Source organism: Pseudophryne corroboree, chromosome 2 (assembly GCF_028390025.1).
Source record: "Pseudophryne corroboree isolate aPseCor3 chromosome 2, aPseCor3.hap2, whole genome shotgun sequence".
Classification (NCBI taxonomy): domain Eukaryota; kingdom Metazoa; phylum Chordata; class Amphibia; order Anura; family Myobatrachidae; genus Pseudophryne; species Pseudophryne corroboree.
The window spans coordinates 1,036,323,911-1,036,344,851 of NC_086445.1; positions in this window are offsets into that span (position 1 = coordinate 1,036,323,911).

Genomic DNA, 20,941 nt, shown 5'->3' on the forward strand with positions numbered 1-20,941 from the left:
CACAGGCGGAGCCGGGTGCGGTGGGGGCGCGTCTCCGAAACTTCAGCAACCAGTGGGTTCGCTCACAAGTGGATCTCTGGGCTGTACAAATTGTATCTCAGGGATACAAGCTGGAGTTCGAGGCGACTCCCCCTCGCCGTTACCTCAAATCAGCCTTGCCAGCTGCTCCCAGGGAAAGGGAGGTAGTACTGGCGGCAATTCACAAGCTGTACCTCCAGCAGGTGATAATCAAGGTCCCCCTCCTTCAACAGGGACGGGGTTACTATTCCACAATGTTTGTGGTACCGAAACCAGACGGTTCGGTGAGACCCATTCTAAATTTAAAATCCTTGAACACATATATAAGGAAGTTCAAGTTCAAAATGGAATCGCTCAGGGCGGTTATTGCAAGCCTGGAAGAGGGGGATTTTATGGTGTCGCTGGACATCAAGGATGCTTACTTGCATGTCCCCGTTTACCCACCTCACCAGGAGTACCTCAGGTTTGTGGTACAGGATTGTCATTACCAATTCCAGACGTTGCCGTTTGGTCTGTCCACGGCACCGAGAGTATTTACCAAGGTAATGGCCGAAATGATGATACTCCTTCGGAAAAAGGGAGTTATAATTATCCCGTATTTGGACGATCTCCTTATAAAGGCGAGGTCCAGAGAGCAGTTGTTAGTCAGCGTAGCACTCTCTCAGGAAGTGTTGCAACAGCACGGCTGGATTCTGAATATCCCAAAGTCGCAGCTGATTCCTGCGACGCGTCTGCTCTGCCTGGGCATGATTCTGGACACAGAACAGAAGAAGGTGTTTCTCCCGGTGGAGAAGGCCCAGGAATTGTCATCTCTGGTCAGGGACCTCCTGAAACCAAAACAGGTGTCGGTGCATCACTGCACGCGAGTCCTGGGAAAGATGGTGGCTTCTTACGAAGCAATTCCCTTCGGCAGGTTCCATGCAAGGATCTTTCAGTGGGATCTGTTAGACAAATGGTCCGGATCGCATCTTCAGATGCATCGGTTGATCACCCTGTCCCCAAGGGCCAGGGTGTCTCTGCTGTGGTGGCTGCAGAGTGCTCATCTTCTCGAGGGCCGCAGATTCGGCATACAGGACTGGGTCCTGGTGACCACGGACGCAAGCCTCCGAGGATGGGGGGCAGTCACTCAGGGAAGGAGCTTCCAAGGACAGTGGTCAAGTCAGGAGACTTCACTACACATAAATATACTGAAACTAAGGGCCATTTACAACGCCCTGAGTCAAGCAGAGCCCCTGCTTCAAAACCAACTAGTGCTGATTCAATCAGACAACATCACGGCGGTCGCCCATGTAAACCGCCAGGGCGGCACAAGAAGCAGGATGGCGATGGCAGAAGCCACAAGGATTCTCCGATGGGCGGAAAATCACGTACTAGCACTGTCAGCAGTGTTCATTCCGGGAGTGGACAACTGGGAAGCAGACTTCCTCAGCAGGCACGACCTCCACCCGGGAGAGTGGGGACTTCATCCAGAAGTCTTCACGCAGATTGTAAACCATTGGGAATGGCCACAGGTGGACATGATGGCGTCCCGCCTCAACAAAAAGCTAAAAAAATATTGCGCCAGGTCAAGGGACCCTCAGGCGATAGCTGTGGACGCACTAGTGACACCGTGGGTGTACCAGTCGGTTTATGTGTTCCCTCCTCTTCCTCTCATACCCAAGGTACTGAGGATAGTAAGAAAGAGAGGAGTAAGAACTATACTCATCGTTCCGGATTGGCCAAGAAGAACTTGGTACCCAGAACTACAAGAAATGATCTCAGAGGACCCATGGCCTCTGCCTCTCAGACGGGACCTGTTACAGCAGGGGCCCTGTCTGTTCCAAGACTTACCGCGGCTGCGTTTGACGGCATGGCGGTTGAACGCCGGATCCTAACGGAAAAGGGCATTCCAGATGAAGTGATTCCTACGCTGATAAAGGCTAGGAAAGACGTGACAGCACAACATTATCACCGTATATGGCGAAAATATGTTGCTTGGTGTGAGGCCAGGAAGGCTCCTACAGAGGAATCCCAGCTGGGTCGATTCCTGCACTTGCTACAGTCAGGAGTGACTATGGGCCTAAAATTAGGATCCATAAAGGTCCAGATTTCGGCCCTATCTGTTTTCTTTCAACCCTATCTGTTTTCTTTCAAAAAGAACTGGCTTCACTGCCTGAAGTTCAGACGTTTGTTAAGGGAGTGCTGCATATTCAGCCCCCTTTTGTGCCTCCAGTGGCACCTTGGGATCTTAACGTTGTGTTGGATTTCCTGAAATCCCACTGGTTTGAGCCACTTAAGACCGTGGAGCTAAAATATCTCACGTGGAAAGTGGTCATGCTATTGGCCTTAGCTTCGGCTAGGCGTGTGTCAGAATTGGCGGCTTTGTCATGTAAAAGCCCTTATCTGATCTTCCATATGGACAGGGCAGAATTGAGGACTCGTCCCCAATTTCTCCCTAAGGTGGTATCAGCGTTTCATTTGAACCAACCTATTGTGGTGCCTGCGGCTACTCGGGACTTGGAGGACTCCAAGTTACTAGATGTAGTCAGGGCTTTGAAAATCTATGTAGCCAGGACGGCTGGAGTCAGGAAAACTGACTCGCTGTTTATCCTGCATGCACCCAACAAGCTGGGTGCTCCTGCTTCAAAGCAAACTATAGCGCGCTGGATCTGTAACACGATTCAGCAAGCTCATTCTGCGGCAGGATTGGCGCATCCTAAATCAGTAAAAGCCCATTCCACAAGGAAGGTGGGCTCTTCTTGGGCGGCTGCCCGAGGGGTCTCGGCTTTACAGCTTTGCCGAGCTGCTACTTGGTCGGGTTCAAACACATTTGCTAAGTTCTACAAGTTTGATACCCTGGCTGAGGAGGACCTTGCCTTTGCTCATTCGGTGCTGCAGAGTCATCCGCACTCTCCCGCCCGTTTGGGAGCTTTGGTATAATCCCCATGGTCCTTACGGAGTTCCCAGCATCCACTAGGACGTCAGAGAAAATAAGAATTTACTCACCGTTAATTCTATTTCTCGTAGTCCGTAGTGGATGCTGGGCGCCCGTCCCAAGTGCGGACTCTCTGCAATACATGTATATAGTTATTGCTTAACTAAAGGGTTATTGTTATGAGCCATCTGTTACTGAGGCTCAGTTGTTGTTCATACTGTTAACTGGGTATGGTTATCACGAGTTGTACGGTGTGATTGGTGTGGCTGGTATGAGTCTTACCCTGGATTCCAAATCCTTTCCTTGTTGTGTCAGCTCTTCCGGGCACAGTTTCCTTAACTGAGGTCTGGAGGAGGGGCATAGAGGGAGGAGCCAGTGCACACCAGATAGTACCTAATCTTTCTTTTAGAGTGCCCAGTCTCCTGCGGAGCCCGTCTATTCCCCATGGTCCTTACGGAGTTCCCAGCATCCACTACGGACTACGAGAAATAGAATTACCGGTGAGTAAATTCTTATTTATTGTTATATTATTCAGATACCACTTCCTTTTCAACAATTTCCATATGTATCATACCACATTTACATTTCCTACCATCCTATCTCTCATTCCCATGCTTCCTCAGAGACTTGCTTACACTCCTCACACGCCTCCTTTCCTCACACGCCTCCTTTCCTCACACGCCTCCTCTCCTCACACTCCTCCTTTCCTCACACGCCTCCTCTCCTCACACTCCTCCTTTCCTCACATGCGTCCTTTCCTCACACGCGTCCTTTCCTCACGCCTCCTCTCTTCACACTCCTTCTATCCTCTCACGCGTCCTTTCCTCACACGCGTCCTTTCCTCACACGCGTCCTTTCCTCACACGCCTCCTTTCCTCACACGGCCTCCTTTTCTCACACGCCTCCTTTCCTCACACGCATCCTTTCCTCACACGCCTCCTTTCCTCACACACCTCCTTCCTTACACGCGTCCTTTCCTCACATGCCTCCTTTCCTCACACGCGTCCTTTCCTCACACGCGTCCTTTCCTCACACGCGTCCTTTCCTCGCACGCATCCTTTCCTCACACGCCTCCTTTCCGCACGTGCCTCTTTTCCTCATGCTCCTCCTTATATCACATGCCTCCTTTTCTAACGGAATTAATGGAGAGATCACTGGCTGGAGAGATCGAATCGCAGCAAGATGAGCATGGTCACATCTGTATACCACTTCTTTTGGAATATGAATAAGCTCCATTGGGTTCTAGTGTATGACTCCTATGTGGATCACACACGTCTTTCTTAATTGTCACCACCTTTCTTTCTCCCTGCGTGAGTCAGGGGCATAGCCAATTAGCGTCATTGTCGGCGCTGCCCAATTCAGTCAGATACGGGAACCCTGCATTGCGGAGTTTTCTGCAGCCTCAGGAGCTGCAAGGGCGATTCCATGTTAATTGTACCCATCTGCGTTTAACGTGCGGGAATCTCAATGGATTCTGTACTTTGCACAGAATCAGTGGGTTTCCTCACATCACCTGAAGTTCTACCTGGCATGGAAAAGGTTAAATAATTGAGTAGCGCGGAGCATTGAACCCGGAGCTTTCCTGTGCGGTCAAACATGCTCTTAAATGAATACGCCCTTCAATGTCTTTCTGTCATTTCATCTTGGATGTCTTCCCATCATCTCAGACTCCATCTCTCCTGAACTGTGGTGCTCTTCTTTCATCCAGCCACAGAGAAGCCAATTACCTGGCAACTGTATCGCTGTTGACAAGACGACAATAAACTCTACTCCTCCTGCCCATTGCTTAGATGTCATCCTTGATTGAGTCTGTCTTGAAATCCTCTTATGAAGTATCTCCTCACGTCTCCCAAAAGATGCTGCAAATCAATATTCATTTTTGCGCTGGTGGTCTTCTCCTGCGTTGACTACTGCTGTTCCATTCTTCCACCAGCCAGGCTTTCACCCGTGCAGTTCACATTAAGGGGTCTATTTACTAAGCCTTAGGTGGAAATAAAGTGGGCGGCGATAAAGTACTGACCAATCAACTCCTAACGGTCATTTTTCAAGCCCAGCCTGTGACATGGCGGTTAGACGTTGATTGGCTGGTACTTTATCTCCGTCCACTATATCCAAGGCTTAGTAAATAGACCCCTAAATCAGAAACTCACCACTTTAGACAAATTTATCAAATCCCGAACCATCCTCTTCAGCTGCCTTCCCACTTACCACCCCAGCACACAGATCATGCAGACTGACATTCATTCTTATTCTATACTAACACAACCTACTGACAGCAACACCAAGCTTGCGGTCATATAGCTCCACTAAGCACTTTATCCTGTTGCAATCTATGTGGACTCCTGTGCACTATGGGGGTCATTCCGAGTTGATCGCTAGCTGCATTCGTTCGCTGTGCAGCGATGAGGCAAAAAAAATGCACTTCTGCGCACACGCGTCGTACTATTACAACGAACGATGTAGTTTCACACAAGGTCTAGCGAAGCTTTTCAGTCGCACTGCTGGCCGCAGAGTGATTGACATGAAGTGGGCGTTTCTGGGTGTCAACTGACCGTTTTCAGGGAGTGTTTGAAAAAATGCAGGCGTGCCAGGAAAAAAGCAGGCGTGGCTGGGCGAACGCAGGGCGTGTTCGTGACGTCAAAACAGGAACTGAACAGTCTGAAGTCATCACAAGTGCTGAGTAGGTTTTGAGCTACTCTGAAACTACATAAAAAAAGTTTGCCGTCGCTCTGCGATACATTCGTTCGCACTTCTGCTATGCTAAAATACACTCCCAGTAGGCGGCGGCTTAGCGTTTGCGCGGCTGCTAAAAACTGCTAGCGAGCGATCAACTCGGAATGAGGGCCTGTGTGACAGGTTATCCTTATGTAGCAAGCTCCTATTATCCTGAATACTGTAAGAAGATGAGAAGGGACTGCTCTCCTCTTTGTTAATAATAAATAATTGTATTGTCTTTGTTCACTATGTAAAGCGCTGCCTTTTTGCTGGCTCTCTTTCACCTCTTAGGGTTCTTAACAGTACTAGAATGTGGTATGTAATAAAGTGGCAAATGGGTGTATATTCAGGGCTTAAAGTGGTCCTGGTGAGGTGGTGGAACTCATGGAGGAGGACCATGGAGGCACCAGGACCTGAAGAAGGAGTAGGTGGCTGCAGCTCATCAGCAACACTAGTGCCGCCTGTAGCATTGATTGACGCAGATGATGGGGTGGGCTTTTCTGTTGGAATTACTGTGCAGGGCAATGGAGGAGGTGGAACTAGTTCCCCCTACCATTACAGGTAGTGGAACTCAGTTCCACCTTGTTCCCCCCCACTTTAACCCCTGTGTATATTGTTATATTAAGGGCGGTATCCAATTAGAAGCGATTAGTTTTCGGACGATAAAAACAGCCTGATATTACGATTTTTGACCGATGGCATTACTGCGGTATCCAATTAGAGGCTGTTTTTATCAGCCAAAAACGGACCCGCGATCGTGCAATAACACATGGGACCTGATTGTCTTAAAGTGGGGCAAAATTGGCAATAACCGAGGGTCAGCTGAGCAGTATTCAGGACAAGAAAAGAAAAAACTGAATTGAATTACTTCTGAAGTCCAAATGTGGCAGAACTTTGAAGCGCTGGTTATACTTGCGAAGGTCATTGACCATGTGATAGGAACATGCACCTTTTATATGCCCCCTGCTGGGAATTAGACGTATTTGTTGCTAAATAAATACCCTGAGCTTCCACTTTTTTTTTTCCAGTTTTAAGTAATCCTTTATTTGCTTTGTTTTATTAACACATCTTTCAATTAAATATATATGTTACCGGGAGAGAAATAAATCCTCTTTTGTTTGTGTGGACCTTGGTCTGCCAGCACCTACAGTCATTGTGGCAGAAATCAGAGCGTTGAATGTGTAAATAGCACAAACTACTCCCATCTTTCCTTTTACGATTTTGAAGGATGTTAAATAAAATGTATCACAATACACCTACAGTAATAATAATAATGATTTTATTTATATAGTGATTTTCTCTCGCAGAACTCAAAGGTGGGGAGGGGGGGTATCCAGTTACTCACGATAGTGCCAAGGGTGCAAATAATAGGTGTTTTATCCCCCTATCCAATTAGGTGAAAAACACCCATTTTTCTGGCGGCACTTATCGTGGGTCTAGGGGGCACATATCGCGGATTGGGGGCTTATTGGCTAGCCCTCAGCGAACCAATTAGCCACCGTAAATTACAGCGGCTAATTGGATACCCCCCCAAAGTCGCATTACAAACAGCCATTGTTGGTAATAACTTTCACGGGTTACATATCCCACCCCCAAAAAGTACCATGTGAGACAGCCATTTTGGGCGCGCTACATAGGTTGCCCTGAGTGGAATAGACAATCCTAGAAGAGATGACCCAAAATGGGGAAGTTGCAGCATACTGAACATAGACGCCATAACCATCAGGTCCATATATTTTTCATCCCACCCATGGGCATACCTGACAAGACAGAAAATATTTGGTGCACTACAAAGGTTGTGGTGTGTGAGATAAGCCATACAAAGAACCAAGGGGAAGATGTATGAAAGTGCTCTGTGGTTTCTGCTGACCACAGCCTGCATTTAGCGCAACCCATTAATGTATCAACGGCGTGTTAACATCGCGTGCTTTGCCTGCTGAGCGCCCCCCGCCGATTACCGCTTACCCGCAGTCGACAATGGGAGACGAAGGGCAGAGGCAATGTAGGATTGAGTCTGCTGTCAATATAACAAAATCCTAATCTAACTCTCTCTGCACATGTTATATCTGCCCCCCCTTCAGTGCACATGGTTTTGCCCAACTGCTAACAAATTTGCTGCTAAGACCAGGTCTGAATTGGGCCCTGTGTCTCCATTGTGTAAGCCTTGACAATGTTTAAACTAGAATCTCTTGAAGATAAAACTTACTGGGATACTGTTTCATACCTCCCAATATGACCTTCTCCAGGAGGGACAGAATGTTCTGCTCCTGAGTTTCCCTCTTGATTTCGGATTGCCATCACCTGTCCTGAAACACCTTTCTTACCCTTTAACCTGTTCAACACAGGTGCCGGCAATCATAAATTAAGAGGGAAGTCCAGGAGCAGAGCATTCTGTCCCTCCTGGAGAGGGTCATGTTGGGAGGTATGCTGTTTACTTTTCTCTGACGTCCTAGTGGATACTGGGAACTCCGTAAGGACCATGGGGAATAGCGGCTCCGCAGGAGACTGGGCACAACTAAAGAAAGCTTTAGGTCACCTGGTGTGCACTGGCTCCTCCCACTATGACCCTCCTCCAAGCCTCAGTTAGATTTTGTGCCCGGCCGAGGTTGGATGCACACTAGGAGCTCTCCTGAGCTTCTAGAAAGAAAGTATAGAATTAGGTTTTTTATTTTCAGTGAGACCTGCTGGCAACAGGCTCACTGCAGCGAGGGACTAAGGGGAGAAGAAGCGAACCTGCCTGCTTGCAGCCAGCTTGGGCTTCTTAGGCTACTGGACACCATTAGCTCCAGAGGGATCGACCGCAGGCCCAGCCTTGGTGTTCGGTCCTGGAGCCGCGCCACCGTCCCCCTTACAGAGCCAGAAGCAAGAAGAGGTCCGGAAAATCGGCGGCAGAAGACATCAGTCTTCACCAAGGTAGCGCACAGCACTGCAGCTGTGCGCCATTGCTCCTCATACACACTTCACACTCCGGTCACTGAGGGTGCAGGGCGCTTGGGGGGGGCGCCCTGAGCAGCAATAAAAACACCTTGGCTGGCAAAAATACCACAATATATAGCCCCAGAGGCTATATATGTGGTAAATACCCCTGCCAGAATCCTGAAAAAAGCGGGAGAAAAGTCCGCGAAAAAGGGGCGGAGCTATCTCCCTCAGACACACTGGCGCCATTTTCTCTTCACAGTGCAGCTGGAAGAAAGCTCCCCAGGCTCTCCCCTGTAGTTTTCAGGCTCAAAGGGTTAAAAAGAGAGGGGGGGCACTAAATTTAGGCGCAATATTATATATACAAGCAGCTATTGGGGAAATTTCACTCAGTTATAGTGTTAATCCCCACATTATATAGCGCTCTGGTGTGTGCTGGCATACTCTCTCTCTGTCTCCCCAAAGGGCTTTGTGGGGTCCTGTCCTCAGTCAGAGCATTCCCTGTGTGTGTGCGGTGTGTCGGTACGGCTGTGTCGACATGTTTAATGAGAAGGCTTATATGGTGACGGAGCAGATGCCGATAAATGTGATGTCGCCCCCTGTGGGGCCGACACCAGAGTGGATGGTTAGGTGAAAGGTATTAACCGACAGTGTCAACTCCTTACATAAAAGGGTGGATGACGTAACAGCTGTGGGACAGCCGGCTTCTCAGTCCGCGCCTGCCCAGGCGTCTCAAAGGCCATCAGGGGCTCAAAAACGCCCGCTCACTCAGATGGCAGACACAGATGTCGACACGGAGTCTGACTCCAGTGTCGACAAGGTTGAGACATATACACAATCCACTAGGAACATCCGTGACTTGATCCCGGCAATAAAAAAAATAAAAAATGTGTTACACATTTCTGACATTAACCCTCTAAAAATGGGTTTTTATGTTGGGGAGAAAAAGCAGGCAGTGTTTTGTTCCCCCATCAGATGAATGAATGAAGTGTGTGAAAAGCGTGGGTTCCTCCCGATAAGAAACTGGTAATTTTTAAAAAGTTACTGATGGCGTACCCTTTCCCGCCAGAGGATAAGTTACGCTGGGAGATATCCCCTAGGGTGGATAAGGCGCTCACACGGTTGTCAAAAAAGGTGGCACTGCCGTTTTAGGAACGGCCACTTTGAAGGTACCTGTTGATAAAAAGCAGGAGGCTATCCTGAAGTCTGTATTTACACACTCAGGTACTAGACTGAGACCTGCAGATCGTGCTGCTGCAGCGTGGTCGGTGACCCTGTCAAACATATTAAAGACGTCGTCTTATATATGAGGGATGCACAGAGGGATATTTTGCCGGCTGGCATCCAAAATGAATGTAATGTCCATTCTGTCAGGAGGGTATTAGAGACCTGTCACTGGACAGGTGATGCTGACTTTAAAAGGCGCATAGAGATTCTGCCTTATAAGGGTGAGGAATTATTTGGGGATGGTCTCTGGGACCTCGTATCCACAGCAACAGCTGGGAAGAAATATTTTTACCTCAGGTTTCCTCACAGACTAAGAAAGCACTGTATTATCAGGTACAGTCCTTTCGGCTTCAGAAAAGCAAGCGGGTCAAAGGCGCTTCCTTTCTGTACAGAGACATGGGAAGAGGGAAAAAGCTGCACCAGTCAGCCTGTTCCCAGAATCAAAATTCTTCTCTCGCTTCCTCTGAGTCCACAGCATGACGCGGGGGCTCCACAGGTGTAGCCAGGTACGGTGGGGGGCCGTCTCAAAATTTCAGCGATCAGTGGGCTCGCTCTCAGGTAGATCCCTGTTTCATTCAAGTAGTATTTCAGGGGTACAAGCTGGAATTCGAGATGTCTCCCCCCCGCCGTTTCCTCAAATATGCCTTGCCGACAACTCCCTCAGGCAGGGAGGCTGCGCTAGAGGCAATTAATAAGCTGTATTCCCAACAGGTAATACTCAAGGTGCCCCTACTTCAACAAGGACGGGGTTACTATTCCACACGGTTTGGGGTACCGAAACCGCATGGTTCGGTGTGACCCATTTTATATTTAAAATCCTTGAACACATACATAAAAAAATTCAAGTTCAAGATGGAATCGCTCAGGGCGGTTATTGCAAGCCTGGACGAGGGGGATTACATGGTATCACTGGACATCAAGGATGCTTACCTGCATGTCCCCATTTACCATCCTCACCAGGAGTACCTCAGATTTGTGGTACAGGATTACCATTACCAAGTCCAGACACTGCCGTTTGGACTGTACATGGCACCGAGGGTGTTTACCAAGGTAATGGCCGAAATGATGATACTCCTTCGAAAAAAGGGAGTTTTAATTATCCCGTACTTGGACAATCTCCTTATAAGGGCAAGGTCCAAGGAGCAGTTGCTAGTCGGGGTAGCACTATTTTGGAAAGTGCTACAACAGCACGGTTGGATTCTAAACAGTCCAAAGTCACAGCTGGTTCCTACGACACGTCTACTGTTCCTGGGGATGGTTCTGGACACAGAACAGAAATAAGTGTTTCTCCCGGAGGAGAAAGCCAAGGAGCTGTCATCTCTAGTCAGAGACCTCCTGAAGCCAAAACAGGTATCGGTGCATCATTGCACGCGAGTCCTGGGAAAAATGGTAGCTTCCTACGAAGCAATCCCATTCGGTAGGTTCCATGCAAGAACTTTTCAGTGGGACCTGTTGGACAATTGGTCCGGATCACATCTTCAGATGCATCGGCTGATAACCCTGTCTTCAAGGACCAGGGTATCTCTACTGTGGTGGCTGCAGAGTGCCCATCTTCAAGAGGGCCGCAGGTTCGGCATACAGGACTAGGTCCTAGTGACCATGGATGCCAGCCTTTGAGGCTGGGGGGCAGTCACACAGGGAAGAAACTTCCAGGGACTTTGGTCAAGTCAGGTGACTTCCCTACACATAAATATTCTGGAACTGAGGGCCATTTACAATGCCCTGAGTCAGGCAAGGCCTCTGCTTCAAAACCAGCCGGTACTGATCCAATCAGACAACATCACGGCAGTCGCCCATGTAAACCGACAGGGCGGCACAAGAAGCAGGATGGCGATGGCAGAAGCCACAAGGATTCTCCGATGGGCGGAAAATCATGTGTTAACACTGTCAGCAGTGTTCATTCCCGGAGTGGACGACTGGGAAGAAGATCTTCTCAGCAGACATGACCTCCACCCGGGAGAGTGGGGATTTCATCCAGAAGTCTTCCAAAGGATTGTACACCATTGGGAAAGGCCACAGGTGGACATGATGGCGTCCCGCCTCAACAAAAAGCTATAAAAGATATTGCGCCAGGTCAAGGGACCCTCAGGCGATAGCTGTGGACGCTCTGGTAACACCGTGGGTGTACCAGCCGGTTTATGTGTTCCCCCCTCTGCCTCTCATACAAAAGGTACTGAGAATAATAGGAAGGCGAGGAGTAAGAACGATACTCGTGGTTCCGGATTGGCCAAGAAGAGCTTGGTACCCAGAACTTCAAGAAATTATATCAGAGGACCCATGGCCTCTGCCGCTCAGACAGGACCTGCGGCAGCAGGGGCCCTGTCTGTTCCAAGACTTACCGCGGCTACGTTTTGACGGCATGGCGGTTGAACGCCGGATCCTAAAGGAAAAGGGCATTCCGGAGGAAGTCATTCCTACGCTGATTCAAGCCAGGAAAGATGTCACTGCAAAACATTATCACCGCATATGGCGAAAATATGTTGCTTGGTGTGAGGCCAAAAAAGGCCCCAACAGAGGAATTTCAACTAGGTCGATTTCTGCATTTCCTACAAGCAGGAGTGTCTATGGGCCTAAAATTAGGCTCCATTAAGGTACAGATCTCGGCTCTGTCGATTTTCTTCCAGAAAGAACTAGCTTCAGTACCTGAAGTTCAGACATTGTAAAAGGAGTGCTGCATATTCAGCCCCCGGTTGTGCCTCCAGTGGCACCTTGGGTTCTCAACGTGGAGTTGAGTTTCTTAAAATCACATTGGTGTGAGCCACTAAAAACCGTGGATCAAAAATATCTCACGTGGAAAGTGGTCATGTTATTGGCCTTGGCTTCAGCCAGGCGTGTATCAGAATTGGCGGCTTTGTCATATAAAAGTCCTTATCTGATTTTCCATATGGATAGGGCAGAATTGAGGACTCGTCCCCAGTTTCTCCCTAAGGTGGTATCAGCTTTTCACTTGAACCAACCTATTGTAGTGCCTGCGGCTACTAGGGACTTGGAGGATTCCAGGTTACTGGACGTAGTCAGGGCCTTGAAAAATTATGTTTCCAGGACGGCTAGAGTCAGGAGAACTGACTCGCTGTTTATCCTGTATGCACCCAGCAAACTGGGTGCTCCTGCTTCTAAGCAGACTATTGCTCGCTGGATTTGTAGCACAATTCAGCTGGCGCATTCTGCGGCTGGACTACCGCATCCAAAATCTGTAAAAGCCCATTCCACAAGGAAGGTGGGCTCATCTTGGGCAGCTGCCCGAGGGGTCTCGGCTTTCCAACTTTGCCGAGCTGCAACTTGGTCAGGGGCAAACACGTTTGCTACATTCTACAAAATTGATACCCTGGCTGAGGAGGACCTGGAGTTCTCTTATTCGGTGCTGCAGAGTCATCCGCACTCTCCCGCCCGTTTGGGAGCTTTGGTATAATCCCCATGGTCCTTACGGAGTTCCCAGCATCCACTAGGACGTCAGAGAAAATAAGATTTTACTCACCGGTAAATCTATTTCTCGTAGTCCGTAGTGGATGCTGGGCGCCCATCCCAAGTGCGGATTGTCTGCAATACTTGTATATAGTTATTGCCTAACTAAAGGGTTATTGTTGAGCCATCTGTTGAGAGGCTCAGTTATATTCATACTGTTAACTGGGTATAGTATCACGAGTTATACGGTGTGATTGGTGTGGCTGGTATGAGTCTTACCCGGGATTCAAAATCCTTCCTTATTATGTCAGCTCGTCCGGGCACAGTGTCCTAACTGAGGCTTGGAGGAGGGTCATAGTGGGAGGAGCCAGTGCACACCAGGTGACCTAAAGCTTTCTTTAGTTGTGCCCAGTCTCCTGTGGAGCCGCTATTCCCCATGGTCCTTACGGAGTTCCCAGCATCCACTACGGACTACGAGAAATAGATTTACCGGTGAGTAAAATCTTATTTTCACAGTAGGAGATCCCCTGCACTGGCCCTGCATTCAGACAAACAGGCTAAGAGAGTTTCAGCCTTCCTGCCATAAAACCTATCCAGGTTATGGGATTAAAAATCCTCCCAAAAGATATGAATTTAGTGTCCCTGAGAGGCAAGTCAAATTTGCATCTACACAGTCTTTTGTAAGAATAAAGGAACAGTCTTTTTCCAACCTGGAGGGTAGGGGCTGCTGAGGAAGGAGTGGTTGTGGAACTGTATGGCTCAGAAGCAGAGACTACTGAATGGTCACTCTCCAGGGGAGTAGCTTTGTGGGTCCCATCTTCTGTTCCTCCCACTTAGAATTACCCGAAAACCTCACAGTGAAATTTCTTAGGTTTTTCTGACTGTTATTCCTTTATATTTACTTGAAATCAATGTGTGCATATCATAATTGTATGTCTTGCTTATTTACATTTGCTTTTCTTTGTAATTAAAGCCTGCAGATATTTCTCAATAAATCTTAAACTTTATAAGCGTTATCTCTGTGCCTGAAAGAATTCACGTGCCTGGAGAGGCCCATGCCGCATATATGTAATAACTGTTTTGCAAGTGATTTTATTGTCTGGCGATCGCAAGAGCGCTATTCAGTACTCTGCGTGGTGGAGGCTTGAGTAACACCCACGTCATGACCGCCCACCTGCGTCAGGTTGGCGTATCCGGGCCCAGGCTGGGGCGGGGTGCTATGACATGCTCTTAGAGATTGCTGAGTGGCTCTTGAGTTGTTCATTAGTTTGCAACCCACCAGACCAAAGCAGGCAAAACAAGAGACGGTGGTCAGTGTATAATCAGTGTCACTGTATCTCTACATAGCCTGCTTAGCACCCGCTGTGATAGTCTTATGTATACCAGTGAATATTTTTTTATGGTTTTTGAGACAAAAATCACTTTCATGTCTATTGATATGTTGTCCTTGCTAAATTTTGTCAGATAATTTGTGACTCCAGGTATCCATTCTAGATCCATTTTACAATTCCTTTTCTTTATTGTTAAGCCTAAACTAGATCCATCCTGTATGGCTTGGGTTCTGAGAGAACATCATCCAGACTTGGCTTATACATCAACCATCCACATTCTAAAAACCACCTTTGAATCATTATCACCACCTTCAAGTCATCACCTCTATGTGGAGCAATTACTCCGGTTTTCTGCTGAATACAGATCAGCCTATGTAATTCAGGTACTTTATGATTTTTGTTTTTAATTATATCTCGAATCTAAACATATATAGTAATTAATCTTGTTTCTCCCACAAACTCAGACCCTATTACATATTCCCCATGATGTGCTAATTAAGTCACCGGGCCTCAAGTATGGCTATCCGTAACACCTGGACTGCCATTGTGCCTTAGGGACCACGGTTGGGAGCCCCTGTGATAATGATTGCGAGATATACAGGAGGGGTAACAGCTGATTTATCGACGGACGCATTAACGACTGCCATAATCCCGACTGCCATTGACCGACAGTCAAAATACCGACACGGTCAAAATACCGACGTTCATTATGCTGACGTTCAAAATGCCGACATAGTCTGAATACCGACGTTTGACATGTGACATGTCAAAATGCCGACATGCATTTTTTGAAGGAATTTTTGCCCATAAACAGACTCGTTCATACTTTACCATCCCAGTTTACCTGGAGGGTGAATATAATAGTGTGCCGAGCGTAGCGAGGCTCCGTGCCCGAAGCATGGTGAGCCATGCGAGGGGACGTGGTACACTTAGACGGTGTCCATGTTGACCTATGTCGACATTGACACAACCCCCCCCCCCCAGAAAGACTTGTATCGGTACTTTGACATGTCAGCATTTCAAATGTCGATATTCAGACTGTTGGCATTTTGAATGTCGGTATTTTGACTGTCGGTCAATGGCTGTAGGGATTATGACCGGCGGTAATGTGTCCGTCGGTAAATCATACTGAACCGCACAGGATGTTTGACTGCAAAAGTGAAACTAGTCCCAGATTTGTCCCTCACACTGCTTTTGTTGATGTTGGAATATTCACGCTTTGTATAATAGTCTATGTTACATCTGCTTGTAGGGTGTCACTTTTGTCTTTCATTGCTCTGTGCCATAATCTTCTTATCACCTCCAAACACCATGTTGTGCACATTACTGAATTGTGATGGTCCTCTCAGCATGTAATAATTTGGAGGCGCCTAATGTCAGGTTACGGCTGATGTCCTTGAGGGTTGGCCTTGGATCTACACACTGAAAATATGACCGAGACCAGATATGAGAGAGACAGACTTTATCCACTAAGTGGGAGATGTATCAAACCTTCTAGTCTAAAGTGAAAAAGTAGAGAAGTTGCCAGTAGCAACCATTCAGAATCTATCTGTCCTTGATCTAGCACAGTTGATATAGGGTTTGATACATAAGGATGAGTAGATCAGGTGGTTGTACATGGTAATTAGTGAAAAGGGGAGGGGGTATTAGAGGTTATGGAAATCACAGAGATGTTAAAAGTGATATGTGTAATTCATTTCTCAGAGATTGGGTTCTGTGATGGCTAGTATAAGATTGTTTCAGGTGGAAAATGATGCATATATATCGACAACAGTATTATAATATGCACCGGGATATCCCCCTTCGGCAGTAGTTGTTGTCCTTCTCTTAAGAGGTGGACACCAATTCCCAAAATTGTTTACCTAGCTCAGGTCTGGACAAACTGTGGCTCTCCAGCTGTTGCGAAACTACATATCCCAGCATGCCTTACAACAGTTTTAGTATTTCCTAATAGCAAAGCTATGGCAGTGTATGCTGGGATGTGAAGTTTCACAACAGCTGGAGATCCACAGGTTGGCCAGGCCTGACATAAATATTCCTGATAGGTGACAAAGTAGTCTGAAATTAATTTATCAAATATATTGTATATGATAAGATGGACTTTTTAGTAGTTTTTGCAAACAAGTATCAATCATTTGCTGGACACTTAATGGTTAACAATTAGCTGCAAGAAAGACCCTGTTGATGTATTCCTATGTTGAAGAAAATTAGATGTATTTAGTTAATCTGGGGTTTGTAAGCGACAGAAGATACAGTGTTTTGTCCTGTCAAGTGCATTCTGATTTGGAAGTATCTCAAAGGCTGAGTTTCCTTCCCTTCACCTTTATTAATTACTGTCTAGTTAGCATGTAGAGTCTACCTTTATATGTCTCACAAACTGTGACCAAATAGAGATAGACAGGCGCCTAACTGTGTAAGTTGTAAGAAGTGTAATGACCATGCACCATTCTCATTGGATGAGACAAAGAGACGGTCCGTGCATGCTAATTTGTTATAAACTGTAACACGTCTCTTTCTGGAATGACTGAAAGTCTAATTCCTCCTTATATGTATAATTACTACATAATGCTACTATTATTAGATAAAATATTGATTTAGGCATTGATATAGTAAGTCCCAGTGAAAGCATTTTGTTGCATAGAAAACAATAATACAATATAATAACGATAACAGATATAGTAAAAAAATATATAATTAATTATCTAAGAGCAATATGGAAGATAAATATGATCAAAGTTCCATTCCATAGTTCCAACGGTGTGATTGTTGTGGGATAATCTCCCTCTATAATGCCTGACTGTGCCTGGTGGCCTAATTCAGTAACATCAAATCTATCCCAATAGATTGATCAAGTTTTACAAAACATCGTTCAACTACAGCCTCCACATATTCAGAACACATTCCAAATTCTACAAATATTAATGTTCCTTGTAGGGTTAAATCAAATCTCATAAAGACAAATAGATTACATAAATATATTGAATTTACATTAACCGACAATTACTTGCGATTTAAAGACTCATGTAACCTACAACTTCAGGGAACTGCCATGGGAACCAGGCTTTTGCCAAGTTCTGTCAAACAACTCATGAGTACACGGAAGAGAAAACCATTTGGTGTAACTTCATGTTTTATCCAGACTTGGTTCTCTGGCATAGGCTCATTGGCAATATCGAATTCATTTGGAAAGGAATTACTTCAGCACTTCTTGCAGTACATAAAAACTAACGACCGTAACCTCCAATTTACCACCTTAATTACTGTAGCAGTCAACATGCCATGTTCTTAGCCCTCCCTAACTTCTATTTCATGTCTGCATTTATTTTACCTACCTTGTATGTCCCTATATTATATATGTCCTGTTTCCGCCAACTGTCTGGGGCTGTGGAGCTCTGTGGCACCTTACAAATCAACAGTAATAATTGTCATATATGATCATCACCCTGTGTAACGCTGTACAAAGGAAGGAAAGCCTAATAGGGCACCAACAAAATACTTCTATTTGTTTATATGCCTGTTGCCAATGGAACATTTGGTCAATCACGTCTGTTCTGTTACATACATTTCCCATCACTGCACACAATTCCATCATCCTACATTACATTTAAAAAAGGAAGATGCCCCAATATTTGCATCAACAAAACATACAGGACATTTCTCCAGCCTTGTCCTGTCACCTCTGATCCTACCGATGCCATTGCAGTTATTTCCATAAAGTGTACTAGCAACAATTAATACATCATTAATCCTTATACACTAAGATGACATCACGCATTATTCACACATGTAATTGTATGTTTATGTATGTGCTTTTTGTGCTAATTAACGTTTTGGCGTTTGCAACTACTTTTAGCAACATCTCATCCCAGTAGACATTGCCTACGACCTATATTTTGGATGTCACCATTGCACTAATTGATTAGCATGAGCAGCTTATTACTCCCCTATATACATTATTCATATATCTACAGTAGCATATATTCATCCATTCAGCTGTCATTGACACATAACAAATGACCGCCGGTTCGTGATTTTATGTTAATTTGCACTTATTTTGCGTATATTTAATTTCATTAATGTTAAGTACCACTGTAACATGTGGCTGGTGAGCCTTGGTCTCGTGTACATACCGGAGGAGGTACACAGGGACGTTAAAATCCAAAGCCGACAACAGAATAAACCCACCATCAGCCACGCCAGGCTATGCTAATCACTACGTCAGTGGATATTGTCACCGCGTTTGTAAATTAATTACTTGGTATTTTAAATCACAAGTTTCCCACTGTCTCTTTTGTCGTCATCACGAATAGACCGCCCCAAGGGACCACCAGAGACACACTTTACAAGAGTATCCCATTATTATTATTATCATGCCTACGGGGGTCATTCCGAGTTGATCGCTCGCTAGCAGTTTTTAGCAGCCGTGCAAACGCTATGCCGCCGCCCACTGGGAGTGAATTTTAGCTTAGCAGAAGTGAGAACATTTTTATCGCAGAGCGCCTGCAAAAAATTTTGTGCAGTTTCAGAGTAGCTCAAAACCTACTCAGCGCTTGCGATCACTTCAGACTATTCAGTTCCGGATTTGACGTCACACACCCGGCCAGCGTTCGCCCAGCCACGCCTGCGTTTTCCCTGGCACACTTGCGTTTTTCCAAACACTCCCTGAAAACGGTCAGTTGACACCCAGAAACGTCCACTTCATGTCAATCACTCTGCTTCAACCAGTGTGACTGAAATGCATCACTAGACCCTGTGCAAAACTGCATCGTTCGTTGGGCCCGTACGTCGCGCGTGCACATTGCACCGCATACGCATGCGCAGAACTGCCATTTTTTAGCCTGAATGCTGCGCTGCGAACAAATGCAGCTAGCGATCAACTCGGAATGACCACCTAAGAACCGTGGACTGGAAGTCTGATCATAACTCATTATTTTATTTTACAATTAAAGCCCATTTTTTCTTACTTTATTTCATTATACTTTCCTTCATTTGTTATTTTGCTTATTACAGTATTATTTACTTGTCCACTGTTACTGGTCGAAAAATCCAGCACTGGCGAAAACCACATGTATCGGCGAATTCGCTGCTGATACATATGTTTTGGCAAATTTGTGGGTATTTTTGTACATTTTTCACCCATGTTGATTCGAGAAAAAAAAAAGTGAAACAGCATGGGCAATAATGTCTTAAAAAACGGTTGAAAATGCACGCAATTGAATACCCTGTGTCGAATTAGTGCAGTTTTTCAGAAAAAGTCTCTTAATTGAGTACCCCCTTAGTGTAACGGCTGTACAGCATCCTCAGAGGAGGGTCAGGATGGAGACAGGAAATATACGTATGGTAATGAGACTGATCTTTACCATGCAGCAGCTTGTGCCTCTGTGTGCCACCTTCTGCCTGGCGAATTCCTCTGTCTTCTCGGAGGTGGCATAAGTCAGCTTGTCTCCATGATGAGCCGAGCTGCGCTATGCAGTGTGTATATATATATATATATATATATATATATATATATATATGTTACATACCACACCACGACTCATTGGCTCCCCTGACCTAGATGCCATGAAGCACAGAAGATTGGTGGTGATAGTCTGCGGTGGATTATTGTGAAATGTGTGTGTAAATAACCTGCGTCTTTCTGTGCATCATTAAAAGCTTCCTTTTACTTGATGAAATAGTGATGTGTGGTAATAGCGTCTGAGGTGAATATATATTATGGTAAAGATAGAGAAGGTTGTACACTGCATGAATGGTTAGGGTTGTACACACACCTTTGAATAGCCCGCAATTCTGATAACAAGTGGTAAATAGATCAGCCATGTAAATACAGTCACATATGAAATACTCATAATAAATAAAACCGACATGTCTTCACTTGTCTCAAAATTCTTACAGGCGCGACCCCTCTGCTCTGTATCCCCACGTTACCTGCTACCTTTCTCGGTTCCAGGAATCTTTTTCACACTGCAACCACTCTGTGAACTGTCCTCTCTCGCACAACAAGGATTTCCCAAGCCTTACAAACCCCCTGAAATCTCACCACTTCTGGCTATTCTACCAAATTACTTCCGCTCTGCACAGCTCACACAAAATTTGTGTGTGTTCTATTTCTATACTCAGAACAACCTCTGATCCCAAAACATTGTTGTTTGATTGGATCATTCAGACCCTTTCCATCTGGCTGGATCAGTATGTAATATGTGGCACTTAACCTCACTTATTAAATACCTATTGACCTATTAGGGGGAATTCAAATGTTATCACACCCCCAATCTCCCATCTAAAGTGACGGGTGATCGAGGGGAGACAGTCAAATGCCCCCCCAAACGGGTCTCTTTTTACGCGCATTTCAGCTCGCTTCCCCCTGGGGTAGCAAGCTGAAATGAACTTGTCGCAGCAATATTAGAATAGGAGCCAG